The sequence below is a fragment of the Coregonus clupeaformis genome, chromosome 10, assembly GCF_020615455.1.
Source record: "Coregonus clupeaformis isolate EN_2021a chromosome 10, ASM2061545v1, whole genome shotgun sequence".
Taxonomy (NCBI): domain Eukaryota; kingdom Metazoa; phylum Chordata; class Actinopteri; order Salmoniformes; family Salmonidae; genus Coregonus; species Coregonus clupeaformis.
This window is the reverse complement of record NC_059201.1, coordinates 7,331,631-7,352,332: the sequence shown is the minus strand read 5'-3', so window position 1 is coordinate 7,352,332 and position 20,702 is coordinate 7,331,631. Positions and strand designations below refer to the sequence as shown.

Sequence of the window (20,702 nt, the reverse complement as noted above, 5' to 3'; positions counted from 1 at the left end):
GCCTCTGTTCACAAACACAAACAGACCCCACACAGCCCCAGGACAACAACAACAACAACACAATTAGACCCAACCAAATCATGAGAAAACAAAAAGAGAATTACTTGACACATTGGAAAGAACAAACAAAAAAACAGAGCAAACTAGAATGCTATTTGGCCCTAAACAGAGAGTACACAGTGGCAGAATACCTGACCACTGTGACTGACCCAAACTTAATGAAAGCTTTGACTATGTACAGACTCAGTGACCATAGCCTTGCTATTGAGAAAGGCCGCCGTAGGCAGACCTGGCTCTCAAGAGAAGACAGGCTATGTGCACACTGCCCACAAAATGAGGTGGAAACTGAGCTGCACTTCCTAACCTCCTGCCAAATGTATGACCATATTAGAGACACATATTTCCCTCAGATTACAGCGATCCACAAAGAATTCGAAAACAAACCCAATTTTGATAAACTCCCTTATCTACTGGGTGAAAAACCACAGTGTGCCATCACAGCTGCAAGATTTGTGACCTGTTGCCACAAGAAAAGGGCAACCAGTGAAGAACAAACACCATTGTAAATACAACCCATATTTATGTTTATTTATTTTCCCATTTGTACTTTAACTATTTGCACATTGTAACAACACTGTATATATACATAATATGACATTTGAAATGTCTTTATTCTTTTGAAACTTCTGAGTGTAATGTTTACTGTTAATATTTATTGTTTATTTCACTTTTGTTTACTATCTACTTCCCTTGCTTTGGCAATGTTAACACACGTTTCCCATGCCAATAAAGCCCTTAAATTGAATTGAATTGATAGTAAGGTCGCAATGACACAGAAAGCAGTTCAATGTCGGGGTACAGAGTCGCTCTCTTACCAGGATCGCGGTCCGCTCTGACCAGGGTGAAGGTGGCCGGCTCCACTTCTCTGTCCGGGACTCATCCAGCCAAGTCTCCCAGCTGTATTGGGATTCAGCTGCCAGCAGCGTTTTCATTATTTAGTCCGTTCGTAGCGGGTATGTACACGATCAACAAGATCAGTCCAAAACCAACCACTGGAAATCCATGGTTGGCAGAATGTTTGTAAACTAAGTCTACAAATTAAAAACATAAAATAACGCCGCACTGCAGGTCGCAACAGAGACGCTTCTAGCCGCCATTGTCTTGAGTTACGTTCAACGTTACGTCACGTATGACGAAAACGCGTAAGTGCAAGCCCACAGACACCCATAGAGAATGTATTGAAAGCTTTGAAATGTGAAAAAAATAGATTTTACATGACAGGCTATGAGAGACTTCTGGGCGATTTTCAACTTGACTGAAATCGCCCCAAAAACGGGCGGGGCCATTTGAAGCACGACTTTAGCCTGATTTGACATTTAGTGGCTGGCAGATCAGACGTGAACACTGATAACTGCTGTTGCCGTGATATAATTGATTAGAAAAAAAATCCCTTCCTTTTCCCGTTTGGCAGTGCGTCGCCCATATCGCCCTATTGAACAAGCCGTCCCTGGTCCAGAGTAATAGCACATTTTTTTTATCCATTATTGAGGTCATTGTGATCACAGGCACTGCTGGGAGTCGAACTCAGGGTCACCTGTTTACAAGACAGGCGCTTTCACCTGCTAAGCCAAAGCGCCCAAAAAGTTCGCGATGCATGTTGGCAAGCCCGCTCTACAGAGCATGTGGAGTGCAGTTTGTAAGGTGAGTTGGTTACGCGCCAGAGAAAAGTTCAAGCCGAACGTGGACTCGAACTCACAACCCTGAGCTTAAGAGGCTCATGCTCTACCGACTGAGCTAGTCGAGCAGTACATTCTAACTCCTGCTTGGGATTTGCTTGACATTCGGACCTGGATTGCTGTTTCAAAGGTGAGTCAGAGTGTCTGTTTGGGCCTCGAACCTACAACCCTGAGACTAGGAATCATGCTTTGTGAAAAGTCTATTGATCAGCAAGAGAGTGCTTTCAGTGGTAAAATCAGTTAGCTCTATTTAGTTATACAGATGAATGATTTCGAATTTGTGAGTTTGAGGCTCAGCTGGAGTACAGCTATTTTTAACCTGCGACTGTATATTTCTAGTCCAGAAAAATAGCACATTTTAATCCATTAGTTAGGTCATTGTGATCACATGCGCTTATGGGATTAGAACCCAGTGTCTCCTGTTTACAAGACAGGCGCTTTCACCAGACAAGCCACAGCGCCCTGCGCGTCTGCAATGCACGTTGGCAAGACCGTTCTACAGAGCATGTGGAGCGCAGTTTGTAACGTGAGTTGGTTATGCACCAGAGAAAAATGCACGCCCAACGTGGGGCTCTAACCCACGACCCTGAGATTAAGAGTTTGCCTGACATTTGGACCTGGATTGCAGTTTGCAAGGTGAGTCAGTAAGTCTGGTTGGGCAATCGGTTTTACCCCGGTATTACACAGCAGTACGCAGCAGAGCGATGCCGAGGTTGTGAGTTCAAGCCTCACCAGAAGCTGTGTTTATTCTTGAACCCTATGCCAGTTCTTGTCCAGATAATGAGTATTTATCACTCCATTTAGGAGGATATTGCCCGGAAAATATGTCTGTTTTGTGATAACAGTTATGAGTGCAAGCACTGCTAGGATTAAAACCAAGGGTCTCCTGTTTCACCAGCTAAGCCCAACACGTCTGCAATGCAGGATGGCAAGCCCGGTCTTTAGAGGAGGTGGATGGGAGTTTGTACTTTGCCAAAGAAAAGCATCACCATACGTGGTTGTCGAACCCACGACCCTGAGATTAAATGTCTCATGCTCTACCGACTGAGATAGCCAGGCTGTTCAATCACAATTTGGATTTGGACTGAATATCGTACAACTCTCTACGTGCAAAATATGATGATCAGAGAAATTACTTCCAATAGATCCTGTGGCGCAATAGGTTAGCGCTTGGTACTTATACAGCAGTATGCAGCAGAGCAATGCCGAGGTTGTGAGTTCAAGCCTCACTAGGAGCATTGATTTTTCTTAAACCCTCTGCCTCTCTATTTCTTGTCCAGGATATGATTACTTTTCACTCCATTTAGGAGGATATTGCCCGAATAATGTGTATGTTTTGTGATAACAGTTATGAGTGCAAGCACTGCTAGAATTCAAACCAAGGGTCTCCTGTTTCACCAGCTACGCCCAACACGTCTGCAATGCAGGTTGGCAAGCCCGCTGTTTGGAAGAACTGGATGGCAGTTTGTACTTCGCAGAAGAAAGCATCACCATACGTGGTTCTCGAACCCACGACCCTAAGATTAAATGTCTCATGCTCTACCGACTGAGATAGCCAGGCTGTTCAATCACAATTTGGATTTGGACCGAATATCGTACAACTCTGTACGTGCAAAATATGGTGATCAGAGAAATTACTTCCAATAGCTCCTGTGGTGCGATCGGTTATCGCGCGGTACTTATACAGCAGTATGCAGCAGAGCGATGCAGAGATTGTGAGTTCAAGTCTCACCAGGAGCATTAATTTTTCTTGAACCCTCTGCCTCTCTATTTCTTGTCCAAAAAATGATTACTTTTCACTCCATTTAGGAGGATATTGCCCGAATAATGTTTATGTTTTGTGATAACAGTTATGAGTGCAAGCACTGCTACAATTCAAACCAAGGGTCTCCTGTTTCACCAGCTAAGCCCAACACGTCTGCAATGCAGGTTGGCAAGCCCGCTGTTTGGAAGAACTGGATGGCAGTTTGTACTTCGCCGAAGAAAGCATCACCATACGTGGTTCTCGAACCCACGACCCTGAGATTGAATGTCTCATGCTCTACCGACTGAGATAGTATCGTATATGAAGATTATGACGTTGTTAATGTTTTAAGTGGAACCGGAGAGGACGTTGATTTTAGTATCAAGAGGGAATGTTTTAGTGTAACGCCACATACAACAGACAGGAAGTGTGTTGTAGACAGGGGATTGGACAGTAGAGGGAGCCACCCACATCTTGGGGAGATTATATATACTGGGGGAAAAACGAAGAAGAGGTCAGAAGCATTCAGATTAATTTGGGACGGGGCTTCTCCAGACACCGCGGGTCTGTAACTTATGCTGTAAACGTGTGATATTAATAAAAGCCTCTAATCACGGTGCAGCCTAAGCGGACTCTTTGTTGACAGCGATAATTGCCAGCATTCACCCGATACGACAAATGGCGCCCAACGTGGGGCTGGTCTGCATCTCTCCTTTGCTTCATTCGTAGCCGCCAAGCTAACTTCGGTCTGAAGTCATGGCCAGACAAGGGTGAGTGTTCCTCACAGCTAAGTTGTTAGTTTGGATACTGCTTGTGTACACTGGAGGGGTGTACCATTATGACCGAAATGTGCCTCATGTGGCGTTATTGCTGTCGACTAGGAGTCTGTAATAATATTCTAAAATGTGTTTCCATTGGTAAACGGCAGATAATTGGAATTTTAGAGCATAAAACGGTAGGAATTAAGTATTGGTAGGTGTACAATTAAGGCAGATATGCATACATTAGGGCATTGTGAATCTGATAAAGACCCCAGGTTAAGGGGCCATCATATAGGGATGGGCCATAAATCCTGATTATGCATTCGGTGTTTCAGGTTAGTTCTCGGAACTATAAGGTGGACGGTTATATTGTAAGTTATTCTCATCTTATAGTCGACGGAGTATTTGCATGGGGTAACCGCTCATATATGATATCCATAACTTATGGCAGCATAAAGTTAGCAGGGGATAAATGGACAATGATTTAGGCACAATGCAGGGTTACTTAGGGCGTGGTAGGCCACAGTTAGCTAAAGGCTAAGGCTAATGTTAATGCTAAATGCTGGATTGGGTTTCATGCTACATTGTACATAGTGGCTAATGCTAAATGCTAAGGCTAAATGCTAATTGTGTTGCGTGCTACATGCTAACGTGTCCTTAGAGGTCTCATTGCGATGAGATAAGCCTCTTAAATGTGTTTGTGTGTGGGTGGAATTCAGAGTTCTACGCAAATGTGAGCTCTGTTATGTGTAATTGTCTGACTATAAGTGTAAAATAGAGAACTGAGGTAGAACGCTGGCGTTCTATTGTGTGGCAATCGTATGGTTAAATGGATTTGCGCATGCGCTTGATTTTACGGCGCTAAAACTACAACATGAGGAGATTGGTTAAACTACAACACGGGATTGTGGGTAAAGGGTCATATTTCTGTGGGGTTACACTGCAGGGGGAGAAATAGCCACAGACAAGAGGTATTTGGACACGAATCTTCTAAATTGTTAAAGTGACTGTTGTTCGAAAATGAAACTATTTGTTGAGATGTAGTGAATTTATAAATTAGATATATGGTGACGGATTATAATAAATTGAATTAGAAGACGATTAAAATAAATAAAAATTAAAATAAAAATGTTTTTGAGCGATCTATTTAATCCTGAGTTAAGTCTTAAAGCGAATGTGAGTGGGGGAATATTGAATATGGTTGAAGTAACTCAGTATTGCATTAACTACTAAAATCTTTTCCTGTGTCTCTGTTCTTTTGTCATATGAGAGGAGCAGTGGGACGATACGACAGGAGAGAGGGAGAGAAAGAGAAAGGGTGCTGACGTACACGTCACGTGACGCGACAGAGGATCGAGTTAAGGGTTTGAGACTGGTCTGGTTACAAAATCTTCCCCTACAGGATATTTGATGTTATGACAATTTCACATAGGCTTGGCAAATAAAAATTGCATTTTGGAGGCTATGTGCATCACTGGGGTTGATTGGAGTTGTGTTGGGAATCAAGGACTGACATTATTCTGTAAAATAAAGATAATTAGGTGCCTATAGTGCAAGGGGGTTTATGGGAATTGTAGTAATGGTAGGGTTACAGGCTTTGTTTATGGGTATTGTAGTCTGAAGTTGACTACTTGCATTTGATGGGTTGTGGTAAGATAGCCACCACTAATTGATAAATTGGTGACATAGGATGTAGAAATAAAAAATTTGTTTTAATTATTCATAATTTTTAATTGATTTTTAATTTTAATTAGAAATGGTTTTTGAATAGAAATGTTAATTGAATTATTTCATAGTCATATTTTTATTGATTTATTTTTTAAAAAATGTTTTTTTTGGGTTGTTTGGTTTATATTAATAATTAAAGGGGGGAAGCCATAGGCTATATAGTCTAAAATAAAATAATTCACGATAAAGGAATATAAAAGGGTAGTTACAATGGGGAAAAACGACATCAAGGCTATGAAAGTCATTACATCGGTTGATATAGTACAAAATGGTAATCCTTTAGTTAAGAGTAGTGTTAGGTTATCCGGCAAATGAAACAAAAGTTGCCCTTAATTCTCAAACAAAAACTGATAAAAGATTCCAGCGATAAGATAAACAAAGGTATAGAGAAGGTGACAGGAAAACTAATGGCAGAAGTTAGTACACCTTTCTCACATACGGATTCAGCAAAAAGACACCCACCTTATGAGAAGGAAGTAGAGCTTAGGGATGCTTATCCTCAGCTTCCAGTGATCATCCAGCAGGGTGATTGTTGCATCGGAGAGGAAGATGAACGAATAACAGATAGAGGACAAGCAGAAACGACCAGAAAGATTAATCCAAAACTCCAGAAGGAAGAAAATGAGATGTCTGGAAGAGAAGAGTGAGGTTAAGGAAGAAGATGATGAAGATGAAGATCAGAGTGATTGAGAAGAGATCATGGGTGGATATGACTCTGTGATCAGAAGGAAGTTGGCAAGAGAGGAAAGAAGGATACTAGAGATTTGATCTCTGATGGAAGTTGAAGGAAGAAGGATACAAGAGATTCGAGTTCAGATGAAGACAGCGATAAAGAGGAGACTAAAGGTGCTGTGTATTCAAAAGGAGTTTGTCCTACAAGGACTGGCACAGAAGAAATAGAAGAAGTAACACAACTGGATGAACAACTCAAGAAGAGAACATTTCTAAGGAAGAAAAACTGCTGAGAAAAGGATCCCAAGAATTGGAGGAGAAGAATACATTGAGGCCAAGAAGCTGAAGAAAAGTAAGAAGATGATGGAAGATGATATTTTGAGGACAGAACTTAGAATATAAGCTTTTGAAGAATCCTGATATGTCAACAGCAAGAAAGAACAGGATCAAGAAACTCTCAGAAAACTCAATCATACAACTGGTGGAGAAGAGAAGCTTTGGTTATGAAGAATCAAAGTGAACCAAATCAACAATCACTGTTACAGCTTCAATTGAACAATATCAAATGCAATTGTACCAGCCACCAAGGGGGGTACCAGGTGTTCCATATCCACAGCCAGTTTCTGGACAGACACAGAATTGGAGAGGAAGAGGACGAGAAGGCTTAGAAGGAGGAGGAAGATTTCAGCTACACTTCCAGCAATCTCCAGAAGACTGTTATAATTGTGGACAGATTGGGCACTTTACCTGTGACTGCAACAAGTCAGGAGGAAACAACAGAGAACATTTTTAAGGAAGATACAGGGGCCAGTCAAGATCACCTGTTCTCCAGGTGAACCCTAAGGATTCTAGAGTGCCTAGAAGATACGAAGGGGGGGTGTCAGCTGATAGCACCGATTAGAGAAGAAGAGAAAATATCCAACAATTGAAGTAAATTAGGATAGGGATTCGAGGTAGTAAAACAGCTAATTACTCTTAAGGAACCAATTGAGCTCTGCTATAGAACTCAAAGAGAAATTAAAATAGACATACTAATATTAGAACATATACCTATTGCATTATTGGGAAGAGATGCATTGTGTAAATTGAACTGTACAATAAGATGTACACTAAACGGCTGTCTGGTAGAAGATGTTAAAAAGTAGGGTTTTTGGGAATCATATTTGCTTAAAAAGATAATATCATAGGAAGGATGATAATCTATTAGACTGCCTATTAGACAATCTGTCTGAAAAATAAAGTTAAAAGGGGTGACTGTTATTCTGGGTTACATTCTTACACCAAGGGATTTCAGGCTAGGCTAAAAGGTGTTTAGTCGTTTGCCAAGTCTGTGTGTGAAGAAGTCAGAAGCATGTGGGGACTTTCCCAATCACCTATTTAAAATTTGGTGGTAAAGGGATTTTGTGAATAAATCAGTGGAAAAGGTTTTTTTTCAGGTTAGGAGAAAAGATTAGATTAAAATAAGTTAGGAGAACTAGGTTGAAGGAACTCTAAGACAGTAAGCTAAGTTTCAAAGTTAGTAGTAAGAGAGAGAGAACAGTGGTGAAGGACATTTTAGAGTTTAGTGGGAAGATATGGTAGGAGTTTAGATCTGTTAGGAGCAGATGCATTGAGAAAGTATGTGTTGCTGAATAATAAGAGAAGATTGAGGGTGATTGAGTATCTATATTTACAGTTCCCAGCAGGGAGATCAAGGTAATTATAGGTGTATTTTTTATAATCAAAAGTTTGAAAGTCAGGGATTAGAGGTAGGACTGAGAGTTGGGAAAAAGTGACACTAGTGGTGATAGATGGAAGTACAAGCAAAGACTTCAAAGCTTTGGGGAAAATGGATGAAGTAACTAAGGACATTAACACTTCAGTCTATTAAAACAACAGTGAGAAGCAATTTAACTCTTTCAACATTGATAGTTATTAAAGCCATAAATATATTGCATTTGATTATAAGGGAGCCAATGGCTCCAGCACCAATTTTAGAGGAAAAATACTTATTGGGGTTAGGATGGGGACGTTCCTCCCACATGGAGAGATAATTATGGAGAAGAAGTATTGTTATCAGGACCAGGAGTAGAAGCTGTTGCACCTAATCAAAGGAGGTATAGTTTGTACAACAATATGAAGTGGAAGAGGGTTATGAGTGATTGTTCATTTATTTTGCGTAATGTTACAGAGAAAGATCAGGGAGAATATATGTGTACTTATCTAGTGCAAGCATTAAAATTTGTTCAGGTTAAGAATTATTGGTTAAAAGGCTATGTAATTCGTAAAGTGACGCCTATAATGGAAGATTTGAAATCTGTTGAAGCTTCCGCAGTCACCGAGGGAGTTCAGGAGGAGTAGATTACAGTAGTCACTCCAACAGTAAATAATGCACATAGGATATCGGTAGCTTTCCCACTAGAAGTAATTAAGGGTGTTAATTCATCAACTAAATCAACTACTTTAATGGTAACTTTGGAAGGGATTAATGATACGATGGCAATAACAGATGTAGGAAGCATGACACAGACACAAACAACAACTTAGTAAGGATAGGGTTAAAATAGGAGAGCAGATAGTAGTAGAGAGCAATATAGATTCATCTGAAATAGTGAAGGATACTATCATGGAGGCACAGGATGAGGTCTTTGATTTTAATGACAGACAAGGAGAGGTATCTGATCAGTACCGCTCGTTAGGGAAGAGAGAAACTAAATGGATGGGTTTGATTCTTCTGTTGTGAAAAATTAAAGATAGCAGGTAGGAATCTTTGGTTCCAGCAGCTCATTCTGTAAGATCAGTGAGGAATCTTGAGGGTCCATGTCTGTTGAGAATTCCAGTCAAACATTTTAGAGACGGTCGCTCGACCTCTATCAAGTATGTGTCAATCTTATGCTTTGTCATGACTGTGGTATCAACAACAATCAGTAACCGATAAAATAATGTCGTTGTCAAAACATTTGTTTAAGCCTAGGGTTAGGTGTTATTGGGTTAAGTGAATTAACTTGTGTGAATTTGTTAGATGGGAAGGAAACTCAGGTAACAGCAAACCCTGAAGCATTGGAGGTTAAACCATTGAGGGCTAAAAGTTGTGTTTGTTCTAATAAAACATATGATGTAAAGGGTATGTTTATGGGAATATCAGATTGTGATGTTATATGATAACTTTGGGTATGCATGACCTTAAGGGTAGTAATGAGAAATATGTTATTTTTATGTTCCAGGTAGTAGGAACAGCAGGACTTTGATGGTTAAAAGATTCGCTTTTGCCTGACAATGTGACTATGGGGAATTTTTGAGATATTTTGAGGGTTTGTGGTGATGAAATATATATATTCTTACCCTATTGATGGACAGGATGTTGTTACATGTCAACGTTGAAGCCTCCATATGAGGTTTCTACCATTAAAAGAGGGGTACCACCGGACACAGATAAATCTAGGGTTGGAAATAGGATGAAAAAGACATGGAGACATGTCATAGTCTTCAAGCCTATCATTGAAGGATGAGTCCAAGGGAGAAGGGGGGAATTTTTCCATGGTATGGTGTAACATTTGGGAAGATCCTATTGATAATGTTAGTTATACTTTGAGTCCAGATAGTTCAGATATTATCACTAGGGTTATATATGCATTGAAGAATATAAGGGATGCATTTGGTAGATCTGAAGGAGCAGAAGTCAGCGAAGACTTGGTTGCAAGATCAGGTAGGCCCAGTAGGGGCAGTGATGGTTCAGATTTTAGTTGCAGCTTTAATAGCACTGTGTGTGAGGTTTGTAATTTGTTACTGACCTTTGAGAAAGCTATGATATTGAGATAGGTTGGAGAGTGATGCCTGGAGACAACACTCAGATGCCGTTGTTGACTGTTCCTGATCTGGATGAAGATGGACAAGGGGGACTGGATGATAAATATCCTTTTTGATTATTTGATCATTTTTCTTTTTTTTTTTTTTCAATATTTGTGTGATTTTAGTATGATTTTATGAATCAAAGGGGGGAAATGGTTAATGTGATTCATACATCATTTATATATCATTTCTATATTCTTAGTTGATATTGATGTTCAATTTGAAAGTGTTGTTTTGCAAAAGATACTGTTTGGTCTTTTCTTTTCTTCCAGAAGCATTTGGGGGAATATGTGGAGATTGAAATACTCAAACAAGGACAATATGAAAGGACAATGACTGGAGGAGATGAAACAAGGAGGGTGTGGAAAGGTTCCCATTCCATCATCAACAATCCATTGGAAGTCGAGACTACGGGGAGATGAAGTGTAGTGGACTACATTCCAGTGTCTGCAATTAAATATAGACATATTTGCATGTGTAAAACATAATTTGTGTCATATTCTTAGGTATTAATTTTTGTAGAAGGATATTTGATGTTTTTGAATACATGTGAGGAACTTAGATGTTTTTGTTTATTTCGTTGATGCTTAGGGACAGGGAGTCTAGGCAGGGAGAGGTCCACTGTAGGGTCCAATGGGTTGACCAGCCTGAGAGTGGACATTTTTGGATAGTATTTTGTTTGCAGGGGCTTACATGTGTATTTAATTGCATCATAGTTTCAAATGCATTTACATGGTTTATCTGGAGTATCTAGGTGGTTGCCTGGGGCAGAGGAACCGTGAGAGAATTTTACTGTCTTGATTGATGGATGGATATCTGGAAAGATGGCTGCCGGACAGTTTTTCGCTCTTACACTCCATAAAGATTTGTTCATATTTCATAGTAATGTATTCACACTTCATAAACATTTATTCATATTTCATGGAAAGGTATTTACACTCTAGAGAAGAATGTTTTTGGTTTAATGTTAAAGATACTCAATAAGATAAATTGTCACTTGTCATAATCATATTCTGTTTGTTTTCGAGACTGTTTAGTCTCGAAGGGGGGAATATCGTATATGAAGATTATGACATTGTTAATGTTTTAAGTGGAACCGGAGAGGACGTTGATTTTAGTATCAAGAGGGAATGTTTTAGTGTAACGCCACATACAACAGACAGGAAGTGTGTTGTAGACAGGGGATTGGACAGTAGAGGGAGCCACCCACATCTTGGGGAGATTATATATACTGGGGGAAAAACGAAGAAGAGGTCAGAAGCATTCAGATTAATTTGGGACGGGGCTTCTCCAGACACCGCGGGTCTGTAATTTATGCTGTAAACGTGTGATATTAATAAAAGCCTCTAATCACGGTGCAGCCTAAGCGGACTCTTTGTTGACAGCGATAATTGCCAGCATTCACCCGATACGACAAGATAGCCAGGCTGTTCAATCACAATTTGGATTTGGACCGAATATAGTACAACGCTCTTCATGCAAAATATGGTAATCAGAGAAACTACTCCCAATAGCTCCTGTGGCGCAATCGGTTAGCGTGCGGTACTTATACAGCAGTATGCAGCAGAGCGATGCCGAGGTTGTAAGTTCAAGCCTCACCAGGAGCATTACATTTTTAACCCTCTGCCTCTCTATTTCTTGTCCTGAAAAGGATTATTAAAAACTGCACCAATATAAGCGAAGAGGCCATGGTGCGTCATTGAGGATGAGAGAACAGTGAAGACATGAGACATCCAGCTCAAAAAGCTCCCTTATTGATCTTGTTTTGGGACAATACAATTATCCTACCAAGACTAGCCTACACCACTATATTGCAATGAATAATTGAATTAGGCTATTGTTTTCAGGTGAGTGCAAATATCGACTCAAGGCTGTATACTGCAGTGAAAATTTCATTTGAATAATGGCGCAAAGGACCTGTAATTTCTATATTTCATTCCATTTGGATCAGTTGTGGGTCTACTCTCGACAGTTTATAAAGTCTAGAAAGACACAGTAGTCCTCTGTGTGGTCCTCTGTAGCTCAGTTGGTAGAGCACGGCGCTTGTAACGCCAGGGTAGTGGGCTCGATCTCCGGGACCACCCATACACAAAAATGTATGCACGCATGACTGTAAGTCGCTTTGGATAAAAGCGTCTGCTAAGGGGCATATTATATTATTATTAGTAGCAGGCCAGTCTGGCTGTATTTTAACTTCTGATACTGAGATGTGATGTCCGTTGCGGATCATCATTCTCCCAAGTCGTCCTAGAATAATGTGGCCACATATGCTTCCAGGCCCAGTTATTCAGGAAACTTAATGCGCGCACTCTGCCTCCTCACCGATCTGAGCAGTACATTTCAAACTGTCCCTAAGTGGAAACCATGCAAGGAAAGAAAGTTCTGCATATAATTCTTTAGTAGCTGCACACTCTTCAAAGGAACATGATGCTCAAAACCATGTTTTAGTATTTTATACATTAGTCTAATTATATACAGTTGAAGTTGGAAGTTTACATACAGTGGGGAAGAAGAGTATTTGGTCGGCCACCAGTTGTGCAGGTTCTCCCACTTGGAAAGATGGGAGAGGCCTGTGGTTTTCATCGTAGGTGCACGTCAGCTATGACAGACAAAGTGAGAGAGAAAGGTCCGGAAAATCACATTGTGGGATTTTTGATGAATTTATTTGCAAATTATGGTGGAAAATAAGTATTTGGTCAATAACAAAAGTTTCTCAATACTTTGTTATATACCCTTTGTTGGCAATGACACAAGTCAAACGTTTTCTGTAAGTCTTCACAAGGTTTTCACACACTGTTGCTGGTATTTTGGCCCATTCCTCCATGCAGATCTCCTCTAGAGCAGTGATGTTTTGGGGCTGTCGCTGGGCAACACAGACTTTCAACTCCCTCCAAAGATTTTCTATGGGGTTGAGATCTGGAGACTGGCTAGGCCACTCCAGGACCTTGAAATTCTTCTTACGAAGCCACTCCTTCGTTGCCCGGGCGGTGTGTTTGGGATCATTGTCATGCTGAAAGACCCAGCCACGTTTCATCTTCAATGCCCTTGCTGATGGAAGGAGGTTTTCACTCAAAATCTCACGCTACATGGCCCCATTCATTCTTTCCTTTACACGGATCAGTTGTCCTGGTCCCTTTGCAGAAAAACAGCCCCAAAGCATGATGTTTCCACCCCCATGCTTCACAGTAGGTATGGTGTTCTTTGAATGCAACTCAGCATTCTTTGTCCTCCAAACACGACGAGTTGAGTTTTTACCAAAAAGTACTATTTTGGTTTCATCTGACCATATGACATTCTCCCAATCCTCTTCTGGATCATCCAAATGCACTCTAGCAAACTTTAGACGGGCCTGGACATGTACTGGCTTAAGCAGGGGGACACGTCTGGCACTGCAGGATTTGAGTCCCTGGCGGCGTAATGTGTTACTGATGATAGGCTTTGTTACTTTGGTCCCAGCTCTCTGCAGGTCATTCACTAGGTCCCCCCGTGTGGTTCTGGGATTTTTGCTCACCGTTCTTGTGATCATTTTGACCCCACAGGGTGAGATCTTGCGTGGAGCCCCAGATCGAGGGAGGTTATCAGTGGTCTTGTATGTCTTCCATTGCCTAATAATTGCTCCACAGTTGATTTCTTCAAACCAAGCTGCTTACCTATTGCAGATTCAGTCTTCCCAGCCTGGTGCAGGTCTACAATTTTGTTTCTGGTGTCCTTTGACAGCTCTTTGGTCTTGGCCATAGTGGAGTTTGAAGTGTGACTGTTTGAGGTTGTGGACAGGTGTCTTTTATACTGATAACAAGTTCAAACAGGTGCCATTAATACAGGTAACGAGTGGAGGACAGAGGAGCCTCTTAAAGAAGAAGTTATAGGTCTGTGAGAGCCAGAAATCTTGCTTGTTTGTAGGTGACCAAATACTTATTTTCCACCATAATTTGCAGATAAATTCATAAAAGGTCCTACAGTGTGATTTTCTGGATTATTTTTCTCTCGGTTTGTCTGTCATAGTTGACGTGTGCCTATGGTGAAGGTTGCAGGCCTCTCTCATCTTTTTGGGTGGGAGAACTTGCACAATTGGTGGCTGACTAAATACTTTTTTCCCCCACTGTACACCTTAGCCAAATACATTTAAACTCAGTTTTTCAAAATTCCTGACATTTAATCCTAGTAAAAATTCCCTGTTCTACGTCCAATTTGTAAGTCGCTCTGGATAAGAGCGTCTGCTAAATGACTTAAATGTTAATTACTTTTCACTCCATTTAGGAGGATATTGCCCGAATAATATGTCTGTTTTGTGATTTTGTGAGTTCAAGCCTCACCACGAGCATTGATTTTTCTTGAACCCTCTGCCTCCTGTGGTGCAATCGGTTAGCGCGGTACTTATACAGCAGTATGCAGCAGAGTGATGCCGAGGTTGTGAGTTCAAGCCTCACCAGGAGCATTGATTTTTCTTGAACCCTCTGCCTCTCTATTTCTTGTCCTGAAAATGATTACTTTTCACTCCATTTAGGAGGATATTGCCCGAATAATATGTCTGTTTTGTGATAACAGTTATGAGTGCAAGCACTGCTAGAATTCAAACCAAGGGTCTCCTGTTTCACCAGCTAAGCCCAACATGTCTGCAATGCAGGTTGGCAAGCCCGCTGTTTGGAAGAACTGGATGGCAATTTGTACTTCGCAGGAGAAAGCATCACCATACGTGGTTCTCGAACCCACGACCCTGAGATTAAATGTCTCATGCTCTACCGACTGAGATAGCCAGGCTGTTCAATCACAATTTGGATTTGGACCGAATATCTACAACTCTGTACGTGCAAAATATGGTGATCAGAGAAATTACTTCCAATAGCTCCTGTGGCGCAATCGGTTAGCGTGCGGTACTTATACAGCACTATGCAGCAGAGAGATGCCGAGGTTGTGAGTTCAAGCCTCACCAGGAGTATTGATTTTCCTTGAACACTCTGCCTCTCTATTTCTTGTCCAGAAAATGATTACTTTTCACTCCATTTAGGAGGATATTGCCCGAATAATATGTATGTTTTGTGATAACAGTTATGAGTGCAAGCACTGCTAGAGTTCAAACCAATGGTCTCCTGTTTAACCAGCTAAGCCCAACACGTTTGCAATGCAGGTTGGCAAGCCCGCTGTTTGGAAGAACGATTAGTTACCGGAGTGTAACTCCAGTTCTATGAGTGGAGCGGAGCCCCATAGGGGAGCTCTGCTCCTATTGGTTTACCCACTGCCCTAAGGCAGTATCAGCCTGAGACAAAATTATGCACACACCTCCAGCCAATAGGAGTACAGGTGTCCCTATAAGAGGGGATGCCTCCCCTCAATCAGCCTCCCGAGATATTTATCTTCAGCGAGACTAGAGAGGGTCGGCAGGGCCTTAAGTCCTATGGGGCTCCGCTCCACTCATAGAACTGGAGTTACACTCCGGTAACTAATCGTTCTATATCGTGGAGCTCCGCCCCATAGGGGAGCTCTGCTCCTATTGGTTTAAGGCGGAGCGTAGCGCTCCAAAATGTACTCCCTGCCGAGCCCAACACTTCCCATCAAATTGAAAAGGTCAGGCCTAACAATGGCTGCAACCAATTCCCGCAGTACTGCAACCACTATACCCATACGGGCGTCACAATATACCGCGTCATCGGTTAAAGACCCGCCATACCTAGTCCAATGGCAATGCCAATGACTAGTGGGCAGATCACCAGAATAGAAGCCATACTAATCTGTACTAGCAGATAGATGTGCCTCAATATCCTGTGAAAACACTACCGACCACTAATGGAATGACACCAAGTGTCACTCTACATTGTGTACCCAGTAGGCCGCCTCACTCAATCAATGGAACCCCATAGATTAGTGGGCAGAAAACAGAACATGGGTCATACTAATCTGAACAAGCATATAGATGACCTCACATTCCATCACATTGTTATGACAGGTCTAATAGTATCGTAACCCAGTTACTACTATTATCACCCATCACTCCGCCCCACTCCAGTGAATCACTGGTGAGCAGATCAATACATGTCCTCTACTGTACGGAACCTGTCAGTCAGGAGTCATGCCAAAAGTATGTCTTTCTATCAAAAGCGGACCTGATGGAAACCTGTGTCCACAGTCCTGGTTTTCCTCTCCTTCTAGCTCAAGGTCTCCCTTCAGCTACACTGAGTACAGACCGAGCCAAAGAGTTAAAAGACATATCCAAGAGATAGAAACGGATAAATGGAGACGGTGACGACCACGACACCGCTGCACAGATATCCTGTTACAACAATATCGCCCACTAATGGAGTGACACACAGTGTCACTCTACAATGTGTATACGGTAACCCACCACACTCAATCTATGGATGCCCAAAGATTGGTGGGTAGTATCCAGAACATGAACCATACTAATCTGAACTAGCAGATAGATGGTGCCTCCATATCCTGTCAAAACAAAACCGATCACTAATGGAATGACACAAAGTGTCACTCTACACTGTGAATTCGGTAATCCACCACACTCAATCTATGGATCCCCAAAGATTAGTGGGTAGACTCCAGAACATGAGTCATACTAATCTGAACAAGCAGATAAATGACGTCACAATTCCGTCAATATATATGACCGGTCTAATAGTAATGTAAACAAAGTTACAAACACTATTTCCCTCATCATTCCGCCCCAACCCAGTTATGCACTGGTGGGCCGATCAATAACATGCCTACTACTGTACTGAAACACGTCAGTCAGGAGTCATGCCATATATGTCTCTCTCCTAGAAAAAGAGCGGACCTGATGGAGACCAGTCCCTACAGTCCTGCATTCTTTTCTCTTAGTTCAAGTCTTCCCATCAGCTACGCTGAGTACAAACTGAACGGGAGAGTTACAGTTCTATATCGTGGAGCTCCGCCCCATAGGGGAGCTCTGCTCCTAGTGGTTTACCCTCTGCCCTAGGGCAGAACAGCCTGAAGCAAATTTATGCACACACCTGCAGCCAATGGGAGCACAGGTGCCCCTATAAGAAGGGACCCGTTCCCTCAATCTGCCTCCCATTTATCTTCAGCGACTGGACTAGAACTGAAGAAGCAAAGAAGTATTGAAGACTCAGGAAGAACTCGCCGTCGATATCCAGCCATCGACGTCTTCCAGCATGAGCACACCGGGAAATTTTCCACCCCCAAAAGCTTTTTTCAGGGCTCTATGTCGATGTACTGACATGGCGTCTACGGACCCCCACGACCTTTGTTTCGTGTGTTTGGGACCGCAGCACGCCAAGGAAGGTCTCGACAACCCTCCTAATTGCGCCTCCTGCACCCTCCTTCCAAGGAAGGAGAGGAAGCGGCGTTGGGCGTTTTTTAGAGAGGACATCCCCCTAGAGGATGTATTGTCCATTCTCGCCTCTGCTTCAGAGGCGTCTTCGGACAGTGCTGGCTCGGGGGACGACAAGGAGGAGGGCACAGAGATGGATATCCCAGTGGGACAATCCGGAGCTCTGGCGCCGACGTTCAAGACCCCCTTTCCCTTGGAAAGCGCGAGGTCTGAGGGCTCCTTGGGCGATGACGACACAGGCTCTGTTAGGTCAGAAGCCCTGTCCTTCGCGGCGGCCTCTCTGCGTTCGGACTTTCCCGAACTCATTGAGAAGGCTGCCAATCGACTGGAAATAGCGCTGCCCCCAGTTCCCCTCCCTGTGGAAGTGGATCTGATGGAGGGCGGCCCCTACTCCAAGCCAAGGAAGGCGGCTGAGCCGATGGCTCCAGCCATGCCTTCCCTTGGCAAATATGTCGAGGGCTCATGGGACTCACCTCTGGCGGCGCGTTCGCCGGCCAGAGCGTACATCCCATTCACCAGAGTGGCCGGTCATGAGTGGGCAGCGAAGGGAATCCCCAGGCTCGAAGGCGCCATGACGGCGTATCTAGTGCCGGGTTCGAGTCCCTGGGCAGCCTCCAAGAAGGCCACTCTACCAGCGCAGAAGGACAGGCTTACAGCACAGCTGGCCGAGAAGTCCTTCACGCTAGGAGCCCAGAGCGTGTCAGCGGCGAACAATATCGCCCTCCTCGCGGCCTCCCTATCCCGTCTCACAACGGGTAGGTCAGAGTTGACCGGCGAGGAAATTGAGGAGGCGTCCAGGATTTCCGGAGCCATCCTTCACCTGACACAGCCTGTGGCAATATGCGCAGGCAGAACCATGGCCACCTCGGTGGTCACAGAGCGTCACCTCTGGCTATCCATGACGGCCATGAAGGAGACTGACAGGGCCTCGCTACTCAACGCTCCTGTCTCCAGCGAGGGCCTATTTGGGGTTGCTGTTAAGGAGGCAACAGAGCGTTTCGCCAAAATGGACGAGGAGAGGAAGCACCTAGCCAAGCATCTGCCGTTGGCGATGAAGGCTAGCAGAGCACCAGCTATTCCGTCCACCTCCAACGCCCCCAGTAGATCTACAGGGAGGCGGCGGGCCAGGCGACAGGCGTCCACCACAGGCGGCAAGCGAGCGGGCTCGGCCCCTCCGGCGGCGACAGTGGTAGCGACGGTTCCGCCGGCGAGGGAGGTCACCGTCAAGCCGACCTGGCAGCACCAGAAGGTCTCCCAGAAGAGGCGGCACCTATGACGAGGCGAGGGGGAGAGAACGGATGACGGCTCGGCGCGAGACGCAACAGAGCCTACTGTTCCCCCCCACCCCACTGTTCAGGGCGTGGAGGGAGTGTTTTGTGATTATGTGAATAAAGAGCTGGTTCTCACTGACATTGTCAAAGAAGGACATTTCTTCCATAACGCATTACAGAACACTTCACGTTCTATAAATTTCTCTCACCATCCTGAATGTAGCTCAACCCACCAGGGGTGCGTAGTTGAGCACACTCAGGAGAGGAAAGGGAAAAAGGTAGCAAGGCGCTGCCTTAGCTCACCTGATAAGGACCTTTTACTACAGACTCCTAGGAGCTCTGTAGTAAAGGTCTCACACAGCAGGCAGCAGTCTCTGTCCCAATGTGACATGAAGACGCAGCCGCTAGCTGGGAATGACGCCTTGCTGCAGGCTAATGCCTCAGCCAGCGCAGATCAGACCCATGCGACGTTCAAGGAGGGCGAGAATACTAGAGTTACAAGTGTAACCAATGTATGGGCGCCCCCAGTGTATTCAGAACGTAACAATGCCCATGGCTCTGAGTGCAGCTCACCACACATAGAGTGTGCTGTTGAGCAGCAGCATGAGACCAGTGAAGAGGTATTGTGGCACCACCTTGTGGTACCAGTCAGAGATCACACTTTTCAGACTCTGTTGAGTACTGCAATGGATGGGTCTCATGACAAGCAGCAGTCTCAGTCAGACAATGACATGATGACGCAATTGCTACCCGGGGAGAGCGCTCTGTCTCAGGTCAATGCCTCAGCCAGTGCAGTTCAGAACCGTGCTGCGTTCACGGAGGGCCGGATTACTGGAGTTACGGTCGTAACTAACGTATCAAGGCCTCCGATTCACTCAGAACGAGCTGATGTTTCCTCTCCCTTTCGAGGGGGGCCCGCCTTGGGCTATTCCACCAACCCAGTGCTGGGGAATAGCGGCGGCGAGGGCCATAGAGGAATACAGGTCCTTCCTACTGGACGCACCACAGCTTCGTGCGCGCCCGCTTTCTCTGCATTGCTGGCAGTGGCAACGAAGCTGTACCCTCTCACGCTGGCTATAACAGACGTTGCAGAAGGGTTATGCCCTCCAATTCCATCGGACCCCACCCCCGTTCAGGGGAGTGGTGGAGACGGTGATGAAAACGCCGGACAAAGTAGCCGCTCTGAGGTCAGAGATTACGGAACTTTTGGCGAAAGAGGCGGTCACAGTAGTTCCCCGAGAGCAAAGGAACAAAGGGCTGTATTCGCCTTATTTCCTAGTGAGGCCGATTTTGGATATACGCACTCTCAACGAGAGCATAACCAAACGGCCCTTCCGAATGCTGACGACAAAACGTCTACTGGAATGTGTCCAGAAAGGGGACTTTTGTACAAGCATAGACCTAAAGGACGCGTACTTCCATGTGCCGATACAATCGCGTCACAGGAAGTTTCTGCGGTTCGCCTTTCAAGGGGTGGCGTACGAGTTCACGAGGATGCCATTCGGGTATGCCCTGGCACCTCGAACGTTTTCCAAATGTGTGGAGGCGGCATTGGAGCCGCTGCGTCGTCAAGGGATAAGGCTATTAGCCTACCTAGACGACCTGCTGGTTCTCGCCCCGTCAGCAGAGCTGGCGTTCACTCAC

The 20,702-nt window shown here is 44.0% G+C and overlaps 2 non-coding genes across 2 annotated transcripts; both read left to right on the top strand.

The window, feature by feature from the left end:
* Positions 1-11,982: 11,982 nt before the first annotated feature.
* trnai-uau lies at positions 11,983-12,076 on the top strand. Its single transcript has 2 exons — positions 11,983-12,020; positions 12,041-12,076. It is a non-coding gene; the product is annotated as a tRNA-Ile (tRNA).
* A 3,235-nt stretch (positions 12,077-15,311) lies between these two features.
* Positions 15,312-15,405, top strand: trnai-uau. Its single transcript has 2 exons — positions 15,312-15,349; positions 15,370-15,405. It is a non-coding gene; the product is annotated as a tRNA-Ile (tRNA).
* Positions 15,406-20,702: the final 5,297 nt, after the last annotated feature.